General features: G+C 43.2%; 1 protein-coding gene across 4 annotated transcripts in view; it reads right to left on the reverse strand.

Annotated features, from left to right (window-relative positions):
- The window catches only part of vti1a (vesicle transport through interaction with t-SNAREs 1A), a 115,936-nt gene that overhangs the window by 5,150 nt on the left and 88,346 nt on the right, over nucleotides 1-22,440 (reverse strand). The window lies entirely within an intron of this gene.

A 22,440-nucleotide genomic window follows, 5' to 3' on the forward strand; every position in this document is an offset into this window, starting at 1 on the left:
TACTGAGAAAAGTAAAACACGTTAAACAGTCACATGTTTATGTGCAAACTAAATGACCAGCCATCAACTGGAGGTTTATCATGTTTAATAGCTACCATGAGGTCTGAATACATGGTATTTACTAGTACACAATCATTGGCATGGGAGTGTATAACACACACACACACACACACGGACACAAAATCTCTCTAAAACGGCAACGTGTTTGTGCAGCGCTCCTGTCTAAAGCGCCTCACAAACGATTTCAGACTTGCATACACAATCGTAGCCTCTGTAAAAAAAAAAAAAAAAAATTCATATCGACGTGCGCACACATGTGAACATAGAAAACAGAGCAAAAACACTTATAAACAAGCATGACACACACACAAACATGCACGCACACTGCAGACAGGCTCTAAAACTTTATTTGCACAATAAAGTGGAAAAAGTGGCTCAGTAGTTTCCTGGAGGTAATAAAATCGCTGAATTACTGATGGAATTTGCCATAAAACGACTCACTCTTTTGCACATTTAAATTTTCCCACTGTGACCTAAGTAAACTTGACAAGAGGGGGCTTTGAACCAAAAAAACACAAAGCTGGGAAAAGAGGGCCGGAGAGAGGGGACGGGCGCTCGCTCGGGTGCTGCTGGAGAGTTACACACCATCAGGAGTGCGAGCAACTCATCTCTCATCTCATGTGCGTGTCTCCGAAAATTCTCCAGAGTTTGTGTTCTCTCTCACACACACACACACGCGCACACACACAAACCACGGCGAACCCTCCGCTGCCCCTGACAAATGAGAGAATTATCACATTTGCTGACATGCGGAGGGGTGGAGGAGAGGCCGAGGAGGGGGGGCACTGTCCACCTCTCTAAGCAGGAGATGAATAGCCCATGCTGTGGCCATTTATCACCAGGGAGAAGAAGAGGGGGGGTTGGTGGGGTGGTGGGGGGTATGTCGGCTGGTTGCTCAGTCACCCCACTACCCTCTAAAGCCGGAGTCTGAGCCTGACGCACCACCAGTCGAGGTCCGGGCCACCGGCAGCAGCACCTGCAGCAGCCACTTAGTTTGAAGCCGGCGGCGATGGAAGAAAGAGCCACAGTGGAGTATATATAACCACAGACCTGGCTGCTACGACGACGTGTCACAGGACTGCTTTCATTCTCCTACATCTATAGCTTATCGTCTATACTTTTCACAAAGGACGCTCCAGTGACATACAAACCAACACATCATCATCACACCTTCACTTTTTCAGAGGACACTTTTACAGTATAAGCTAAAAACTTTAACCAATGACTCGTGACACGCCATGAGGAACGAGACGCTCCGTCCTCTCGCTGACTTACTGTACTGTACTGCTCTTCACTGGATAACACCAGAGAGCTCATTACAGCTACTGTTTGTAAGTAGAACTGCTTCATAAGTAGACAGTTTATCCTTGAATAAATGCATATATTATCATGACAGTGTCATTCTCTATACAGGAAAACGTGTCTTGTACAACACAAACAACAGTCACGGTGTTTTCACATCCGTGCTGCCGCGGGTCGTGTCTTAAGGCGTCGCTGAGGTTTCAGCCGGGATTAAAAAATGAAAAATAAAAATTGCTGTGCTGCTGAGTGTGTCTATGGCCACATGTCTATGTTGTGGTTGGGAGTCGGAGCGGCTTTAGGGGATGCTGTGATAGGACAGCCTGATCCTGGATGAGGCTGGAGTGATTGGCTGAAGCCAGCTGGGGAGGAGATCCCACTGAAACACTAATCAGAGCATGCTTTAGCAAGGCCACATCTCCCCCTATTAATTGACATTCATTATTTAGAATGATTATTTATCCCAGCCAAATACCCAGAGGATCGGCGCTTGTGTGTGTATGTGTGTCTGAGTGTGTTGGGAGAATCCAGAATCGCTTTGTGTTGTTTGTTAATTTTTCAGCTGGGGAACAGAGAGGGAGGGGGACTGGAGGCCTGGGGGTGGAAAAATGAACGGGAAGTTAGTTTAGCCTCATGGATGAGGAGCCGGGATGAGAGTGAGAGAGGGAGAGAGGGAGAGGGAGACGGAGGGGGTTCAATTCTGTAAAAATTGCATTAATTAAAAGGAGTCTGATTCGGCAGCATACAACACTGAATAATTTCAAACACTTATATGTTCAAAGCGGCGAGGAATTTGTGACAGTGGTGGGATTTAAGAACTTTTTCCTCAGGGGACACATATTTAACAAAAAAAAAAAAAAAAAATACAAATTTTGACCTAAACTGGTTTCCTATATAAACAAACCCAACAAAACTTGCCTTGAAGTGTGACGTAAAGTAGGTAATCTTAATTGTTTGCGGCGAGGTGAACATTTAAGCAGAAGGTTGACACTTAAATTTAGCACCAGCCAGTGAAATACTCCCGAGCTGCTGAAGCCGGTGATTTCTGCAAAATAAATTAAGGTTAAATTCAATCTCGCTACAACTCAAACTTTTAAGTGTGGCTTTCACTGGAGCAGCTGTGTAACTTAATTCACCATGAGAAACTAAGTGTCAGGACTAAACCAATAACGTGAACCTCGCACATCTCTTTTCTAATGCTCACAATAATTCAAGTGGAACTACAAGATATTGTGAAGTTTATGAGCCAAGGGTCACCTTTGACCACAGGGATTGTAGGCACACACACTCACTCACTCCCTCTCTCTCTCTCACACACACACTGGAGGATTAAGCAAGGCGGGCTGGGAGGAGTCAGTGGAGGGGGGAGTCATAATTCACTAAAATCCATTAAAAAATACTGTCTGCCTGTGAAGAGTCTTTTCCTCATTCTCCTTTAACCACAACAGAGACGAGATGGCTAAAAGTCTCTACTTATATTACATTACAACATAAATGGGTAATGATTCTTTTTCTATTAGAATCACAATGGAGGAATGTTTTATAAACAAATACTTGGTGTACAACAGAAAAAGCTGATCGGTAATATAGTTATTTTGGTCATCCGCCATTAAATCTTTCTCCCTCTGGTTGCTCATAACAACTGGTGTCTAATAAAAACAAAGACAATATAGAAGAGGACAGATCATTTTCATAATCCTCTCTGAACCACTCATCTGCATACTGTCACCTGTAGATTTAAATCTACACATTTGTATTCTGTACATAGCAAAGCCCTTTACCATGAGAGCTCTAGTCAAATGAGTTCCTACTCTAAGTCACTTTAGTTCCCATAGAAATTCTTCACAGAACAGAGGCAGCTAAAATAAAACTTACCCCACAAATATAGAACACCTGCCCCCCCCCCAAAACCAAAAAAAAAAAAATCCCCAAAATTGGGAGGTAGGAGAGTGAAGAACATGCTTTTCTTCTGCCGTATGGTTGATCCCGTCCTGACACGTGGCCAGACAGAACAGAACTTATCAAACCGGATCCATCCTCCAGCTTTGACACTTGACATAGAGGTGGGGGGTGAGAGGGGTCTGTGTGTGTGTGTGTGTGTGTGTGTGTGTGTGTGTTAGTGGAGGATTTGGGGATGTGTGAGCGTGCATGTACAAGGGTGCAGATGTACACGCTGACCCACATATACACACTCCTACACACACCGAGTTTGAGACCCCGCTCCCTTACTATGATACCATTATCCCAAAGTATTTCCTCTGTCTCTGCCCCCCACGTCCTCCACCTCCCCCTCCACCCCCCCACCATCACCCCTACAAAAAAAAGGTGAAAAAAAAAGAAAAGAAAAACTCTCACATGAAGACGGACCAACAGTAACTGTAACTGCAACGCCAGCCAATAACAGTGTCTAACACTGGCTGTTCTATTGGCTCCAGATGCTCCTTCATCGCAGGCAGAGCCAGTCAGCTAACACCTTACTAGACGGAAATACACAGATATACAGCACCAGAGAGAGAGAGAGAGAGAGAGAGAGAGAGACTGTCAAAATGATGAGTGCGGAGGAGAGCAAAAAATAAAGCAAGCAAGGAGGACGGAAATGGACAATAAAGCAGCTGAGTAAAAAAACAAGAGAGAAAGAGAGGAGGAAAGGAACAGAGGGAGAGTGAGGAGAGGAAGACAGAGGGAGGGAGAGAGAAAGAGAGAGTGTGAGAGGAAGGGAGAGAGAGAGAGAGAGAAGTCCGTTTACCCGGGGAGGCAGAGCTGGAGGGGAGGCTCCTTAGAGACAGATGAAAATAATGAGGACTTTTCTGTCAGGAAAGATTTACAAAATCGTACCAGTGTTATTAAAATTTAAAATCTCAAGTTTTTTTTTTCTTTTTCTCCCTTCCCACCCTCTTCCTCCCTCCCTCTCTTCCTTTCCCTGTTTTTTCCCTCCTCTTCCAGCAGCACAGCCTTATTACCAGTTCTAATGAGCACCGGGATACACCTCAGCTGTGTGTGTGTGTGTATATGTGTGTGTGTGTGTGTGTGTGTGTGTGTGCTGGGGTCCAGGTCCCCAGTGCCAGCTCCATCAGCGCCCCAGATCCCCCAGTCCTTTCAATGACACACACGTGTGTGTGCCCAAACAAAACACAAGAGGATGAGCACGCACACACACACACAGATGCACACACACACATACAGTATGTGTGCAAACATACACACACGCTTTTGATGGCTCTCGGAGGTGGCTGCTGGACACGCACACACAGACATACACACACCTCTCAGACAGACAGATAACACCCCCCACCCCAAAACAAAAACAGTCTCAGTCAGACAGACATAAGCAGATAGGCCCAACCCACCTAAACACACACACATACACACACACACATACACGTACACACACGTACACACGTACACACACACACACACACACACACACGGTCTCAACTAAGAACAAACTTAGCAGCAGAGTTGCATCTCTCAGGCTCTCCCCTATTCCTCCTTTTTCCACTAGTAGACCAATAAAATAAAAATCAATGGCTGTCTGAGCCATTCTGGCTCTCCTCCCTCCAAACCCTGGGAATATACAGCATGGGAGAGAGGGAGGGGAGGAGGGAGAGGAGGGAGAGGAGGGAGGGAGGGAAGGATCAATGTGCTCACAAATGGTTTGAGTGATGGACACGAAGGTGGAACGCTGGTGGGGGTAAGTCCTAACTAATGCATCGACTTGTTAGCACAAACTAATACATATAAATGTTTCATTGTGGAGGCACATGTGCACACTCACTCACTCCCTCACACACACACACACACACACACACGTACCTATTGGCCTGGGCTAACACACACACACACACACACACACACACACACACACACATAGACATGACAAATAAAAGGTGGAGAAGGGCCTGCGATCAATCCAGCTGCAGAAAGGTGAGAAACGTGCGACGCTTCAGTCAAGTGAATGAAACAAGGAAGAACGAGGCTGAACAATCCTCCGTCAGATCGGGTTCATCTCGCTCTGCTCAGATAATGAATTGACCTGTTTGTTGGAGAGATCTGATCCCACCACGCATGTTCTGCTTACTGCCCCCAAGGGTGTGTTCAAGATAAATGATGACTTTTTTTTTAAAACACACACTCACTCACACAGACACACACACACTCACTCACACAGACACACACACTCACACAGCTGGAGTGGGTCTGTAATTGCGAGCTGTTAACTGTAATTATTTAAAGAAGTCCCCAACATCATGTAATTCCCCAAAGAAAAACAATATTTAACTCACCCGACGCTCACGTGCTAAAGATAAATAATCCATTAGTAACTTTGTGCATTAGTGTAACACTGTGTAGATAAATGTCTACTGTTGCAAAATCTGGTTCATGTTTTCCTTCATGTTTTTTTTTTTTTTTACAAGCTGATTTAATTGTTAAGAGAAAACCAACCAAACAAAACAATAAAAAACTTAACTAGAAGTCTAACTATAACTACATGGGACTTCTGTGACAAAAACTGATTGATAGATCTTATGATACAATGATAAAAATTTAAAAAAATTATGAAGGATTCATTTAAGGTTTTCAATTTCTTACAGCTCAAAATGTTGTCTTCAAATGTGCAATCAAAAACGAGATAATATCAAAATGATATTACACACATAAAAGCAGAGTAAAAAAAGAGTCTCATTGTTGATATCAAACTGTCCCAAAAAGGATGTGGAGTGATCCGAACCACTGCAGTTCAGCTACAAGTGAATAGCTTGTAATCTGACATGATGGATTTAGCTTGCTTAGTTAATTGAATATGAAGCTATAGCTATTAAGAGGTACAGTGTATATGTATTCATTAATTTTGACAAACCCTTTCCTTTAACAAAATATAAAACTAATCCCCTAATTTATGTAGTATTCTAACTAGCTTCTTTTTGCTGAGATTATTTATCCCTAAAGGAGTCACAGACCCTTTTTTGACCCCTGTTGACAAAAATATTTTTTTCACAAGTGAGAAAACAGACATAAAAGATGGACAGGTTTTATTTGGAGGACGTGATCTTTCATGTCAGCCTGATTCGCTCTCTCTCTCTCTTTCCACCGACTCGATGCAGGAGAAGAGCACCGGGGTTCCACAAGTTCATCCATTTTTTATTTGGCGGCTAACAACCCCGGCCAGCAGCAGCAGCAGCAGCAGCCTAGACTGGGACCCCGGCTCTTTCCCGGAAAAGTATAGAAAACGGAGAGGAGAGGAGAGGAGGACGGAGAGAGTGAGTGAGTGGGAGAGAAGAGGAGAGGGATGGAGAGAGAGGGAAGGTAGGAAGGAAGGAGAAGGAGGAGGAAATTCAGCATGGGAGGAGTGGGTGTATATGCAAAAGTAGATGAAAAGAGGGACTGAGAGAGAAAAGGAGATGGAGAGGGAAATGGAAAACAGGCAGAGTGGGTGAAGGAGAGAGAGAGAGAGAATACATTGCAACTGTGTCTGGAATTTTTAAGAACTTTTTTTTTTTTTTGCCAGCAGCAATTTCAGGTAGCTGCTGCAGCTTCTCCTCGTCCTGGTGTGATGTACAGGTGGCTTTCTGTGCACCGTTCATACACAGATCGTTCCCCTGTCTGAACCCCCTCCTCCTCCCCCTCCTCCCCCACTCTATCCTCCTGTGTGTCCACTGTCTGTCCCCTCATTCATACATACATTCAGTCCCTTCATTCTGTTCTTACACTGCTTATATTCCACACACCCTTTCTACTTTTTTCCCCCCCAACTCCTGCTTCTCATTCTCTCTCTCTAGCTTGAGGGGTGTGGTGATACTAAATATTGTTTTTCCAGTGTTTGCCCTATATGCTTGTCACCTCACTAGTTTACAGTCTACAAGAGCCAACAGCCCATATTTATAACTGTCAAATGTAAGTTGATGAACAACCTTAACCAAGGCCACTGTGATCTCATCACATTGCTGTTGTTGATAGTATTTCTATTTCATCTTATCCATTTTGTTGTATATTTGTTATATTCAGCTTCTATTCGTATTTATTTTCTTACAACATTTTCCCCTTGTGCTGCTGTGTCTATTTGAATTTCTGCTTTAAGACGAACCTTAATCTTAATCAGACTGTGTATATTTGTATTCTGGTTTTCAATGCTTATAATATCACAAGAGGAGAAACGACAGTTAAAGAAAATTACTTGATTTGAATATTATAGGAATAATACTGTGTGACTCTGTACCAAGTCCAAAACAAAGAAAGGAGATGTAGGACTGTTATGCAAGCTGGTTGAACATGGAGCAAATAATAGTTAATAATGTTAAAGTGTGATCTGTCATTAAATTTGATGGAGAGAACTCCAATAGTACACAGAATAAGATGTTTTTGTCATGCGAGGTAAACCACTGTGGGATGAGGTTCCCGTTGCGGTTCTGTTATGGTCATTGTCAAGTTCGCCTGGGATGGAAAGGAAATCCATATCCATTACATGTGTGAACAAACAAATTTAAGCTCAGTGTTTATTGCTGAATTTGCTGACTGACTTCGCTTCATGTCGGGACTCTAATTATTAAAATATAAACACATAACTGATATTTTCTTTATTCAACTGCAACTTGACTTGGGGATTACTATGTGCACATAGATGGAATATCCCCACATCCTGATAGCTGACATTCCTCACCATTCCTCCTTTCTGCTAAGATTTTCCCAAAACACAAAACCCCCCTTCGCTATACATTCTGCGAGGGCCAGGGGCCAGCTGCAGATCCAATTACTGGCCCTGGTGAAAAAGGGCGTAACATTAGCCATTAGAGCTGTAGGCCTCCAAAACTATGATGTCCATAAATTTTTATTGTTTGTTCAGTATTGAAATCTCATTAATGCACATAAATCATTTGTGTGCACTACTGCTCACTTTCATGAGAGAAAAGAAAAAGGAAATGAGGGGAGAAAAAAACAAGTGAGTATAGTGGAGTTGGATGCTTAGGGGGCGAGGGACACCTGAGGCGATGCTTCATGGCGTCTGCATGCTTTGTTACCGCCGGTACAACACAGTGACATAGAAAGGAAGGAAAAGGGACGGCTCCAGCATCACACAGTGACTCTTAATCTAATTACAGCACAACTATTGTTACTTTAACAGAATATGCTAAGATGTTTTTACTGAGTTCATGTCAGGGAAGCCAGGCGTAGTAAATACATTGATGGTCTGACACCTAACACCAACGTGTCATTATTGTGAAATTTGACCCAGCATCTCCAGGCTTAGTGACGAAATGTTTGTTAATGTTAATATAAAGTAGTCTTAACTGAATGTCTAATTTTTTAACAGTAAATGAAAAGTTATGATAAGTAGAAAAGACAGTACATCTATTTCCATCTACCTCCTTGTTGTATATAGAGTTAATATTAGATAATAGTCTTTTAGTTTTTAATACAAGTTGGAATCAAAGTACTTCTCTTCACATGGACTGCTTTCTGCTCAAAACAAAACCACTTTTTCAGATAAATTCTTTAAACTTTTTGGGCCTTAAAAAGACGTCTGTTTAGGATTCCGCGACAAAGAAGACATGAGGATATTAGTGTTTATGTCTGAGTCTTTTTATTAACGGGTAAGGAAGCTCCTCCACATGCTGTTTGTTTGCCATTTTAAGTCAGCTCTCCAAATATTTGCTTCAAGTCCCGTGTGGTTTTAGTTTTGCATCCTGTGTGTCTCCAGATACTGATGATGTTACGATATTTCCCTTCCACGTGGAGACATTAACCTCTCCCTCTTTTTCAATGTGCCGAGCTGATTGTAAGAATCTGTGTGTTGTATAAAATACCGTCCGGAATAAACTGCTCTGTTGGGTGGTAAAAGCTTATATCAAACACAAACTTTGTAGTATAGAAACCAAAATACTTTAAGAGGCAGGTATTGCCATCATGGTACGACAGGAGAAGACTTCCAAGGGGAGTGAAGTTGGAAATAAAGAGGTATGTTGACCTCTCTTGATCTGGAGTTATTAACTTGTTTCAAACTGCCACAGATCAGTTTTTTCTGGACAGCAGTAAACCCATCCATAAAGGAAATAGCTAACACTTGCTTCCTCTATTGGTATCCAGAGGTTAAAGGTTGTGTTTGCATGTCAGTGTGGATAGTGAGCAGACTAACCGAACTTGGATTTCCACTAGAGCCACAGGCAAGCAGGAGAAGAAACCACGTCTTGAACTTGACCTTGTGACCCTCGGGTCACCTTTGCCCCTTTGCCCTGTCCTGCAGGTATGAAAGGAATAAGCCAGCCAAGATTCAACGTGTTAGAACATACATGCATCTGTGTCAGAGATTGTGTAAGAGAGTTTTTTGCACATGTGTGTGTCTGCATCAAGGGACTGTTGAGCAAAATGTGTGAAAACTAAAGGAGAGTGTCTGGCAATCTAGTGTGAAATAACACAGAATGATTAAGGATTATGTAAACCATCAGGTCCAGCCTGTTTGGACATCAGGTAGGCTGAGCAGAGGGAAAAGGTGGGAGAGCAAGAGACTCGGGAAGAGAGAAATTGTGGGGGTATAATGTCATCTCACAACCCCCCATTTGACACTACAAGAGAGGCTTTAGTCAGTCTAAATAATCCATGCTGTTCCATTAAATTTGCAGACTAGCTTCCCTAGTCCCCGTGTCTAAGCTGAGACAGCCTAAGAGGGAGACAGAGAGGAGGGATCAGTCTGGGATGAGAAAAGGGAAGTTAGGTAATGGTTTAGAATAAACTTATCTTCTACATGGAATAAATCACCAGTTAAATCATGTTGAATTAGGTGTCTTGGACTTAGACTTGGAGAGAGAAGAAAGAAAAAGGGCAAGTGCTTGGAGTGACACTGATTTGCTCATGATCGCCTTTTCGCCACCAAATCTCCCCCTTTACCCCAATCCAGGAAAAATAACCACTTGGTGTGTGTGTGTGTGTGTGTGTGTGTGTGTGTGTGTGCGTATGTGTGGGGAGCCACCAAGCTGATGGGGATTGTTGCACTAACCGCATTATTGACTTGTTGCTCCAGCTACATTTGCTTAGTGCTCTGGAGGCCCGATCAATAGACTCTGGGCTCTGAAGCCCTGCTAATCAAGGCCTGCAGCCATGCAGGGTCAGCCTGCTGCAAAAACTCGGAGAAAGAAAAAAGGAAGAGAACGAGTGAAGAAGCAAAGAAAATGGGAGAAGATAGGAGGTAGCAGAAAGAGAAGAGGAGGAACTTTGAGGGCCAACGATGACAGCCTGAGTTAATCATCTCAGAATTCTCCTTCAATTTATTTCTTTTTCCTTCCACTGCCAGACGTAAACTCATGTGGCTTCGCTCTCTCTCTCTTTCTCGGCAGCGTGGGCGTGAGGCACCATGAGAGATGCAGATTGCGGGCTCACCTCTGCTTTCCTGTGAACCACGGTTCAAAAGTCAAGGGGCATCTGGGCTGCTCTGGGACTTTTGGAAATGCAGGAGCCAATCCATATTTGCAGAAACCGGTTGCGAGATCTCAAGAGGATCCATAGTGCTTGACATAGATATGGAAGGTGGGAGTCAATCTGGAGCATGTTAACGTGATTATTCAGCAGGGAATTTGAAGGTAAATCTGTTTATGAAAAAAAAAAGTCAAATGTGCTTTATGACACAGGAGCACGCTCAGTGCTGTAGACATCAAAGGATTTCTGACTCTGGAAGGCTGATAATAAACATATAAATATATATATTTTTCTGTGGTAGCACTGATCCAGCTGGTCACAGTGGTCCGGATGCTGCATCAAGTTCTTTGAATAATGTCCTTGCATTCTGCACATCACAAGGCCACTATGGAATACGATGGGAAATTCATGGAGGAACTTTCCATCAAATATTAACGATCTGGTTGAGCGAAGTGGGTTTTCTCACTGTTTTTCCCCCCTGGTATCTATGGTCACTGCCGCCCGAAGAGACTTCCCACAAGACAAGAACCAAAGAGGAAAAGAGGAGGTAGGAAGAGAAAAAAAGGGCAAAGGAGGGTAAGGAAAAGGCTAGAAGGGTGTATAGGTGTTCAATATTTTCTTTTGAGGGGCCAGAGCCTGGTTAGCTGCAGCACACGCAGGGTCTGATACACAGGTCCCAAGGCTTGAACACAAACTTGTACACTGTTAGTGTCATTGTTTTCCCCCTTTCTCAACACTTCTTTCTGTTGTGTTGTCAGCCAGCGAAGTGGGAATCTTGTGCTCAGTGACAGAGATAAAACAGCAAGGTGGATTTCACTGACATTCAGCTTTCAGTTAGCAGTCCTCGTGACAAACTAAGGCCAAAAAAACTTACTATAGGATTAAACTGATGCTGTTTGCAGAAGTCAATACCTAAAACTAAGTGCAAAATATTAACTTTCTGGGAGGAAGACTAACAAAACTTTTCTTTTTTTTTTTTCTTCCTGGGAATAAAAATGCCCCTGTGGCCCGATGCAGTGAGAGGTCCATCATACAAATCAGATAGCAAGAGGACAAACAAGAGAAAAAAGAGAAACCACAGAACACGGTCGGAAACAAATACCCATGCAAATATTCAAACCCTTATAAAAAAAAAAAAAACACACACACACTATGATGGAAATATTGAAACTGCTCATCAATGGAGCCCTGTTCTCTTGTCTTTGCCACAACCCTCGCAAAACCCCCCTGAAATACCAACACCCACCATCGCAGCATTAGTGGAAGTGCAGGGTCAGCAGTGTCCCCTCCGGCCTTGCTGACCAACAGAGTCTAATAATCACCTTCCTTCTGTACTGTCAGACCTGCAACCAATGGATCCCTCGTCCTGCCTTTCGCCCTCCATCTCCACGTATACTGGGGGCTTTACGGAGCGGCAGTGCTTCGATACATTAAAACTGCTGCCCCATGATCAAACGAGCAAATACCTCCCGGGTCAGCAAAGGGCTACCCCACGTCAGTTAACAATGCAGCATTTAAACATCAGTCGTATGCAAAGCGGCTGGTACACAGGGGAGGAGATGGGCGGCAGGAGAAAGCTGAGACGCAAGGCCTGGACTGGAGAGATAATGAGCGCCGGAGCACACAGGAGAACATCAGCAGCTATTTAACGCTAGCGTGTCAGCTCCTACACAGCTTTATGATGAAAATATAAGATGTGAGGCTCCATCAACATCCTAACAAGGAAGAGCTAATGGTTGTGCGCATATTTATCTCGGGCCAAAATGCAGACTCAATATTAATGCATTCGATTGTGGGTTGAACCAAAACATTTCCAGTTGCTATGTAAATCTGCCAGTTCTGACACATACTGTACTGTATAGCTACTCTAGACATAATTCTTTGTTTATAGAAAATAACACTGCTGGTGATACGCCACACAATACAGACATTTTAACTTAGATACTGGAACATTTTGATAAAGCTAATTACTGTATATCAGGCATGGAAGAATCACTGACAAATAATTGTCAGCTATTGGTTATTTTCCATACATAAGCAGACTGGTAGTACTGGATGTCTGTGCAAGGATAGGTCGTACATGAATCATATAAGTCTAGTCATATCTACTGATGAAATCTAAGCTGCCCCTTTGACCCATGTCTGGGATGTGAGACGAGTATACAGGAGAGAAAACAAATGGCTGAAGGTCTACACTAGAGCCACAAATATATCTTGTTACCTAAAAAACTAAATAACTGAGAATATATGTTATTAAATTTTTCACAAACAAGACAGTGTTTCTTTTTTTTAGTGAGAAGAACCCTTTAATAATGAAGCGAGGGGTGAAGAGTTTTTTTTTTCCTGGCTTATCCCTCTCTCCCTCTGCCTACTGCTTGGTTAACCGACTGACCTGCTGTCAAAGAAGCCTTTGTGAATGCGCTTTGGCGGAAGGCCAATCAGATCCTCCGGCCTGTCTGTCTCAGAGAGGAAAATGGCGCCCCTGGTATGCCATCAGTGGCAGAAATGTGCAGACAGTCTGACTGCTGAGGCAGGCTTGGCTTGCTGTGGCCCTTCCAAAACTATGCTGGAGGAATTACCTGCCTGGCCCACGGCCAGAGAGGCTCGTTCTACAAGAGCCGGTGGTTATTTATCTATTTATTCACTTACACCTCGTGCACACTGGCGCTTTCAAAAAACATTCCCACTCCTTAACATCCACTTCCACAGGTTCTGACAACATGCTCCTCTGAACTACACAGGTACACGGGATAAAAGCCTGTTCAAGGGTTTTACGTCAGCAACAGTGACTTATGACAAAAGGTGCTCTTATTCCAGAGAGAATCTGCATGGAAACATGTACATCGGGGCTACTGTGTTAAATCATATCACTTATCTATTTCTCAGTACAGCAAAGACAGGTTAAACTTTACCTACACCTGCCTAATGTGTCTGAGCTAATAATACTTCCTGAAGTAGAATTTTGGAGATAAGGAAAACATGAAATTATCAATTTGTGCATTGACTTTTGCACTTTTGGAGCAACTATAATAGCTACATTTCCTAATTAATATATAGAAATTACAAGAATGCTTGACAGTCACATCAATGTTATATATGATACAGTAGAGTGAATATCCTGAAAAGGGTATATTTGGGTGTGACAGTGGAAACTCCCAAATGTAAAAACAAATCAAACAGTGAAACGAACACAAACACTACACAACAAGAACACAAGTTCTGACAAAGCCCTGGTTTACACTAAACAGAGATCACAACTAGCACACTGTACAATCCCTGTTCATTTCCACTATGTAAAAACCTGCCAGAGACAAATCCAACTGCTCAACAAAGTGCCACTTGTGACACATCATCTGAGGAAGCAAGTGTTTAGGCTCCTGCTTCAGAAACAAACTTCCGACAGCAGGAGATGATGAAACAGTGCACATCCAAAATTATTCTCGCGCTCCTCAGAACCTGCTAAACCTGCTGCTGCCTGGAGCATGCCCCTCACCCTCCCCCTGAGTGAGAGAGAGAGAAAAAGAAAGTAAGGCACAAGAAAGGGCCAGAGAAACTAGAGAAAAGAGTTGTACTGTAGAGAAGGACGGGATGGTGATTATTTACAGTTGTAAATCTCCTCAGAGCAAACATGAGGCCCTTGCATCATGTACCTGCTAGTGTAGCTGTAATGTCAGCAGTACTGTATGTAAGTATGCACAAACGGAAAGTCCATCTCTCTCAGACCGTCCGTAAACACACACTAATACATATACTGTATATATACACGCGAGGCGAGCGTCCTCTCCTCTAGCGCTGCCTGTGACATACTGTACGAGCGCATTTTAAATGACACACTCAACAGATCATAAACCCCCACATGTTTAGACCCAAACAGAGACGCCACTCTTGGCAGCGCTCACGTGTGTCTGCGAGCTCGCGGGGTGGGGTGAGGAGGAGGAGGAGGATAGTCGAGACTTGCTCATTTCACACTGCGAGGTGAGCCAGGGAGCAGTAACAGAATCTCGCCATAAAACATGGATGCAGTGGAAAGGGTGGGGGGGTGGTGACCATGGTATACGGTGTATGTGTCTCCTAGCCTTTCTCACAGTTACCCATTATCACAACCACTGTCTCTGTCTGTACACATGTCTGACACACAAGCTTTTAGGGAGGCTGCTCTCACCTCAACCGGCCTTGTGCTGACGTAAGCTAAACAGGTGAGTTTAAATAGAGCTGAAAATCACAAACTAACAACTTTGTAAATAGAAATAAACCTGCTGTTTTAAAAATTCTACTAAATTACTCTCCTGCCTTGATACAGAGAATAATTATTCTTATCTTTAATAAACATTGTTATCGTCACTTTGGAGTAATTAATCAACAATCCTTGGTCAGTAGGTTAAAAACCACGTGACTTCTCAAACAGCAATAAACCAAAAAAATGCTCACATTTACTAAAATAATAGCCTGTTGGTTTAAATGTGGCAGCCTGGGTCTTGTCATATTTTTTTTTCTGCAGGAGCTGGGGGCTTTCTGCATTTAACCCTTTCAGCCCCGCAGCGTTATCAAAGTCTCGGGTGCTCAGGAGGGGGTCCGCACCTCAAACGGCGCCACCGTCGACAGAAACAACCCTTATCCCCATCTTCTCCTTCATTTGGGTAAAGTGCAACAGCTCAAGCATCCCACGCAGGGAGAGGCAGTTTGATGGAGGGGAGAAAAGGAGGAGATTGGGAGCTCATGGGAGGGAAGGAGTGAGGAAAGTGAGGATTTGACATGAGAGTGAACGAGAGTAAAGGGGGAAAGTTTTTAATAGCCGGACTGTCCTATCAGTGAGCCACATTAACTGGGCAATTTCACAACATACCTAATTAGGTGAGACTTTAAGATCCTTTTTTTCCCCCCTAAGATAAAAAAAATTGGGTCATCAGATAGATCCAGAGGGCACTCGTTTGTCAAGTGTTCCAGTGACTGTGCCATTCAGAATCCGAAGCGGATTTCACGGGTTATTCTATTCTGGTCTGCAGGCCACAGTGGTGTGTAAAATGAGAGGGAATGCTATGTTTTGGGAAATCTAATTTGAGGCTCGTGTTTGTTTTCCTGGCCTTATTTTGCAACCAGGAGGCTGGCTCCGAAGAAGCACAGCTCTCTCTTTTCCCCTAGTTTCACAACAACAATGTCCAACAGCAACATCCAACAAAAACCCTTATACTCAATTGAGGCAAGGACATTAAGCTGACATGGGCCTCTTTTGCTCCTCTTCCCTTTGCTGGTCTCTCTCAGTTTCACCACAGAATTAAGCAGACAGTTAATTGGGAGGTTATTCACCATGTCACAGGAACATATGCACATGTACGCACATATAGACGTATTTAAAAAACACAAATATTAGCAGCCATCTTTTGGCAGTTAATTGCGACGGTGCTCCCTGTGGGAGGAGAGAGGGGTCCTCGGTCGATAATTAATCCTCGTTTGGAAAAGTAAATGACATTCATTAGCAGGGAATCGAGCCAAGTGCCATTATTTACATGGCAATAATCTGGAGCGTGCTGGTGGCGCTCTTTTAATGTTACAGAAATAACTCTGGGATAGGGGACGAGTACAGTTGCTTTCCTCCCTTTTTTCCATGTCTTCGCACCCAGGAACAATTAGGCCCAGGCGAACAGATGGGGACGCCTCTGAGTGAGAAAGCTCCTCTGAACGACTCTTCATCTCCTTCTTATCTCACTCCCTTATTCACATGCACCCAGGCATGTGCACACACACACACACAGCCACACGGCAGAAAAAAAGACAAATACACAGATCCAGGCATGCACACACAAATATGCTTCAGAAATATACACATGCACACACACACACACACACATTCGAGCACACAGGAGAGCAAACAAAGTACTGAGCATACTGAGCTAACTTTTAACATTAACTGTCGAAGGATGAGCCTTTTACAAGAGGCTACACCAGAACTTTGAAAATGTGGGCACGTTGAAAACTGCAACGGTAAACACACAAAAGCATGGCCTCACTGCAGATAGTCAGAGAGAAAAGGATGCTGGCTTTCAATACTGATGAACAAAAGCGAGGGTTAAACATGGCAAATGTCAGCTCCTTTCTGCCAAGATATCTGTGTTGCTCTTAACATGATTATTATTTATGAGTGAAGTGTATATTTTGAAGTCATAATTGAGAAAACTTCCTCTTCTTTGGTTACGACTGGGTTTACAGTCGACAGTGCAACAAAAACACGATAGGTATGCATAGATGTGTGTTAACGCTGTTGAAGCTGGCATAATGATTAAAATGTTACATAATGGGTCATTTGTTGCTCAACCCTGAGATTTTCTACAATGGTATGAACTTCTGCACAGTGTGCAATGTGCTACTGAATGGAGAGCTATACAGTATGAACGTAAAGATACAACAGACCTAGGCTATCATCAATACCAATTGCAAAGAGTCAACAACTACAGGCTTGTATTGAAAAAAAGAGAAAGGCAATGATGGGAAAATATATAAAAGAGAAAAGTGTTTTTCAGCTACATTACTTTGTACATTATGATCCGCTTATCTGCCTTTAAGTCGAATTCAATTCAGGTCCAATTCAGTTTTTCCTGGTTTTCACCAATAGAGCTCTTGAAAACACACAAAACACACTCTATATTATTGTGTTTACTAGAAATAGTTCAGTTTAAGTGTAAATGTAGCATTATATTAATACAGAGTATATACTGTAAGCTTAACATGGACTCCAGGAAGAGTGGATCCCAGGAGTAGATGTTGACATGACAACAACAGACAAGGGTCAAAATAAATAAACAACATGCCCTAATTTAAAATTTTAAGACTCAAAATGCGATTAAAACAGTTTCATACTGCAATGGGGCATGTTCTAATGTAATATTGGATTAAGGAGCGGATGACCACAGAGGACCTTTTGTTGCTCTCTTTTATGCATTTACCTGGTGATTTCTAAAGGAAATGTGTTTGAATAATGGATTGGTGGAATTTGTGGAAAATTTGTGTCAAAGTCAAGTCAGTGTCATTTTACAACACAACACCGCGCTCACTTAATCTTTTTTAAGGATCATCGTTCCCTCCTGACCTGGATCCCGATCTCTGACTTTGTCCAGTATCAGGCAGCAGGTCACGAAAACTAACACACCTGTTATTGTGTGGCCTGTTCCCCATCTTTGTCCTGCTAAGTACAATGATTAAGGTATCAGTCCTTGGGGAACTAGGTGACAAAAACAGAGGAGACAGAGTTGAGCTTTAACATCACCCCCTCGCAGTTTCAGCCTGCCCTGAGCCTCCATGGACATATGGGGCATTCCCACCCCCCCTCTGGCCATGATGCTTGACAGGGAGTATATTCCAGACAGTCTAACCCCCCCTTTACCGAAAAGATTAGGTAACATTATCTCGTGTTTGCTGACACCGACGAAGCAGCCCTGAGCCCCGTAGGCCTTCTTCCTTGACCATATTCTGTTACGTCGTACAAATAATGGAAGTTGTCGGAGAGACATTATCTCCTCATTCACCTGTTTTCTTGTTATTCTATCTTAATCCATCCAAAACTACCTAGTTTCACTGAAAAATAAACTGTGTCTAGCTATACAAACATCTAATTAAGAGTGTTGATCGTTGTAATCTTGGAGCTTTTTTTGCTTTTTCAGAAACTACTGAGCTAAGGAATGCATAATTGTGTCTATTGGGTAAAAATGTAATGGTTGTCTCCTGTTTGTGACCACACTTAAAATTAGCCTACTTGCCATCTTTCCTCCCTCGACTCTGACCAGATGCCAGGTTGTTATTTTACTAGGATTGTGGCCTAGCGTGACCTTTTCTGAGCCAAAGGAAAGCTTACCCGAGAAATTCGATAAAATCTTGGATGCGGGCCTCGCTAATTCGTTCGTCCAGCTCACCACACTTTCACGACCTCTTTTCCTTCAGCCACCCCCCACCAACCCCCAATCGATCTGCTTATCTCCTGAGATCAAAGGCTCGCACCGCCGTTGTACATTTAGCCTCGACTGGGTCCTCCCACATCATGTCTAAATATTAATGATAATAAAGTCTCACACCCATCCCTGTGTCAGGCAATTACATCCAACATTGATCCTCAGCTCTCTGCTCCAATTAGAACTCACCGCTCGTAATGCGTCCTGGCACATCAAAGGATAACAGCCATTGATCCACTCCTGGATCTTAACGTTTACCGTTAGGAGAGTGGGGGGGGGGGGGGGGGGGTTGTGGCATGGCGGTGGGGGGAAGCAATATTCTGACTAGAGAAGAAGAGGGGAGAGGAGAAATCATTTTATCCAGCCAGCCAGCCAGCCAGGTAAAGGAAGTGGTGAAACTCAGAGGGTGAGGCACGGCAGAGGAGAGGAGAGGAGGCTCAATAATAATGGACGTTCTGACAGCTCAGAAGGCAAACAGCATCCGGAGCCCAGGAGAGAGACTCCTTCACAACAACAGCGTGGTTGCACTAAACACTGTAAAACTCCTCTTTCTTTTTATTTTAACGGAGCAATTGTAGTTCAAAACCATGAGTGCCATGTGAAAAGAGCCACATTTAACAAGCAAAGGTTTTCATAGACGCTGTGGTGCTGCTGTGGTGTAAGTGCAGACACCAGATCACCAAGAACCAAGTGAAAAGTCCATTTGTAAGTTCAGCTCATGGACAATAAGTGTCACACTGATGTTCATTATGAGTCTTGACTTTTAGCATTGTACTGACTTCTAAATATTGATAACTGAACTACAACCGAACTTAATAAACAAGGAGGAAAAAAAAACTGATCAGCCGATACAATACAGGTCACAGTGGGAGGTGAGAAAAGATTCGGTGAAACATGAGCTATCATGTCACCTCCCACATCTATGTCTCTAGGCCAACTATCCTTGACAAGTGACCTTTCTGACATCTTAAAAGTTTGAGGAAAGGGAAATATTTTAAATCAACGTATAGCTTGGACAACAATATACCATTTCACAGCAAACCACACTCAGAGAGAGAGGGAGAAACAGAAACAACAGGGTAAAATCTGACCCAATGAGTCAATAGACAGCGACACGTTACCATTAAACCAGGGACATTCCTTGTACAAATGAACCTAAACAATCCCACTGTTGACACCATTATTTGACAGGGCTTGTTGTTATGTTCTTTCTCTGCTGGACTGATAGCTCTGATAGTCCTGGCCTGGGGCACGACCTCACAGCCGCCTTTGTCACAGAGCTGGAGGAAGGCTTGTCCATCGCTTGAGGCTACAATGATTCTCTTCATAGCACCATGATACACTGAAACACTGTGCTACTGGAATGCTACCCAGCAGTTTGTATATCTAAATTAATTGACTGTCTGTGGGTGGCTTTTTGAGGCTAAGCTAAAATATCTTCAGCAATAAGGTCTGAGGGGGAAAATCGGCCAATTTAATTACTGTCAATCATGAAATGAATATTAAATGTCTATTAATACTGTACCTGGATGGGGAATGGAGACTGTAATTTTGATGTACTGAGGTTCATTAAAAGGTCATGATGGAGAAATTGTCTTAACTGCTTCCACATTTATGGCAGTATGCAGTGCCTTATGCAAAATTAAATAAACGGGTAACTGATACAATAAGTAGGGCTAAAATATTTTGAAAATGACCACTAATTTTCAAATTCAATTTTTTTTTTTTTTTTTTTCTGTCAACACAAAACAGATGCTGCACTAAACAAAATACTTTAAAAATGCTAAAAACACACATATTGATCCTCTGGGCCATAAGTAATTAATCATCAGCAATTTCTGAAAGAAACTTAACACCTTTGGTCTTCCTACAGTATTTGTTTGTGTACAATACTCTTCCCTTTTCTCGACCCACTGTCCTCTGGCTGTGGTGTCCCTCACTATTATACGCTTTGCTAACATGGTGCTTCGCTTCAACTCTGTACTTCGGCCTCTACCAAACGATGTAATTAAAGATTGGTGAAATGAAACCAGTGTTTAGAAATGGTTTATGTCAAGTCTGTTCTGAAATGCTATACCACAGGGAAACTTTTAGATGGGATGGGTGTGCATCAACATCTTGTTAAATAAAATAGCGTCTTGGCCTGAAGAGAAAAACATCTAACCGACAAAGCCTCAATGTGAGCCAGGTCAGAGGACGAATGCTGTGTACAATAGTAATGCAATGGTGACTGCAGGAAAACATTTGTTGTTGGCTGAGATATCAGGCTCCTCACATGTGTGTGATACTCAGTGATGCATTCGGGTCAGCTGAGGAGAGTGGGGGGATTGGCAGGCTCCACAAACAGCCTGGGAAAGTGACACTAGGATGTTAGGCCAAGACATCAATGTCCTCACAACTTCCCTTTAACACTGAAGCAATGTTAGCCCTGGCGCCATAAGAAAATGGGGTGGGGGTTAAAGTTTACATGATGGCTGACGGGATGTACCCATGTGACCCAGCAAACACACAGAAAATAAACAAAGTAGCTCTACATTTGAGAAGCAATGGCTTTCAGGGCCTTCAATGGTCATTTATAAAGAACTGGATGTTTGTGTAGGGGTTAGCTTTGTTGCTACCAGCATAAGCTATAGGTCACTTGCAGTTGTTGTGATGCTTTGAATCAGTGGTGTGTGGTATAATTTACAGTATGCACACAAAGTACAATGATAGTTCATTAAAGTTCTGACCATAAATGCGCACAAAGGTCGGGGATTACTGTAGCCACCTGGACCTCTTATTAAACCCAGTCGTACATATAATCAAAGAAAAATATTTTTAGGAGACCTTTTCATATGTTTTTGCTAATATTATTGTGGTCCTAGTGTAGATCAAATGTTGTAAATTCTGATTTTTTTTTTTGCCACTGCTTGTAGCATAGCAAATAACACTCGGAAGACTGAAGGTCAGCTTTTTTTTTTTTTTCTTCCGAAGCCCTGGAAGAACTTTGGCAGATCCAAGATGGACAACATGAACTTTTGGACTGTGGAGGAAAAGTGTATTTATGTGTGTGTTTATAACACTACCTTTGTTATATTACAAGACAGAGGTATTGAGAAATGCAATAAAAAAATAAAAAAATAAATAAAAACAGTGGTCTTAAAGCCTGGCCTCCACAAAAGAGTTGGCTGCAAAAAGTAGGAGGGAAAAAAAATAAATATATATATATATATATATATATATTTGCTAAGTCTTCAGTGCCGTTCTGTAAGCAAGGTTGCTCGAGCTGAGACAGATCACGATGGGATGATGTTGACCCTTGAGGTGCAAACTAAGATCTCTGTCGCCACAGGGACGTGAAGATCGTGGTGTGAGAGGGGAAGTCTTCTCTCCAACTGGCAGCAGGCCTGGCCTCGCACCAGGGTGCTCAGCCAACAGCTCCTCTCCTCTGTCAGACCCCCCCCACACCCTCCCACCCCCTCCTCCTCCTCCTCCTCCACCTCTTCCTCCACAGCCTCCTGGATGCCAGTCTGCCTGGCTGGTGCGGGCCAAACAAGCCCCAGCCATCGGGCCAAAGGGGCAACGGAACTCCTGCCAGCTGGGCCAGCACTTCACGGCCGAGCACCACTCTCCAAACAAACAGTGCAGTGGGCCACAAGCCACGGGCAACATGGAACCTGTCATTACCAGCCGTGCATGGCTGGTTCACTCCCCAAAACCCAAGCCAGGCCAAGGGCTTGAATGTGTACTGCACTTGACTCTG

Source organism: Trachurus japonicus, chromosome 19 (genome assembly GCF_045865225.1).
Source record: "Trachurus japonicus isolate A0001 chromosome 19, Traja_1.0".
Lineage (NCBI taxonomy): Eukaryota > Metazoa > Chordata > Actinopteri > Carangiformes > Carangidae > Trachurus > Trachurus japonicus.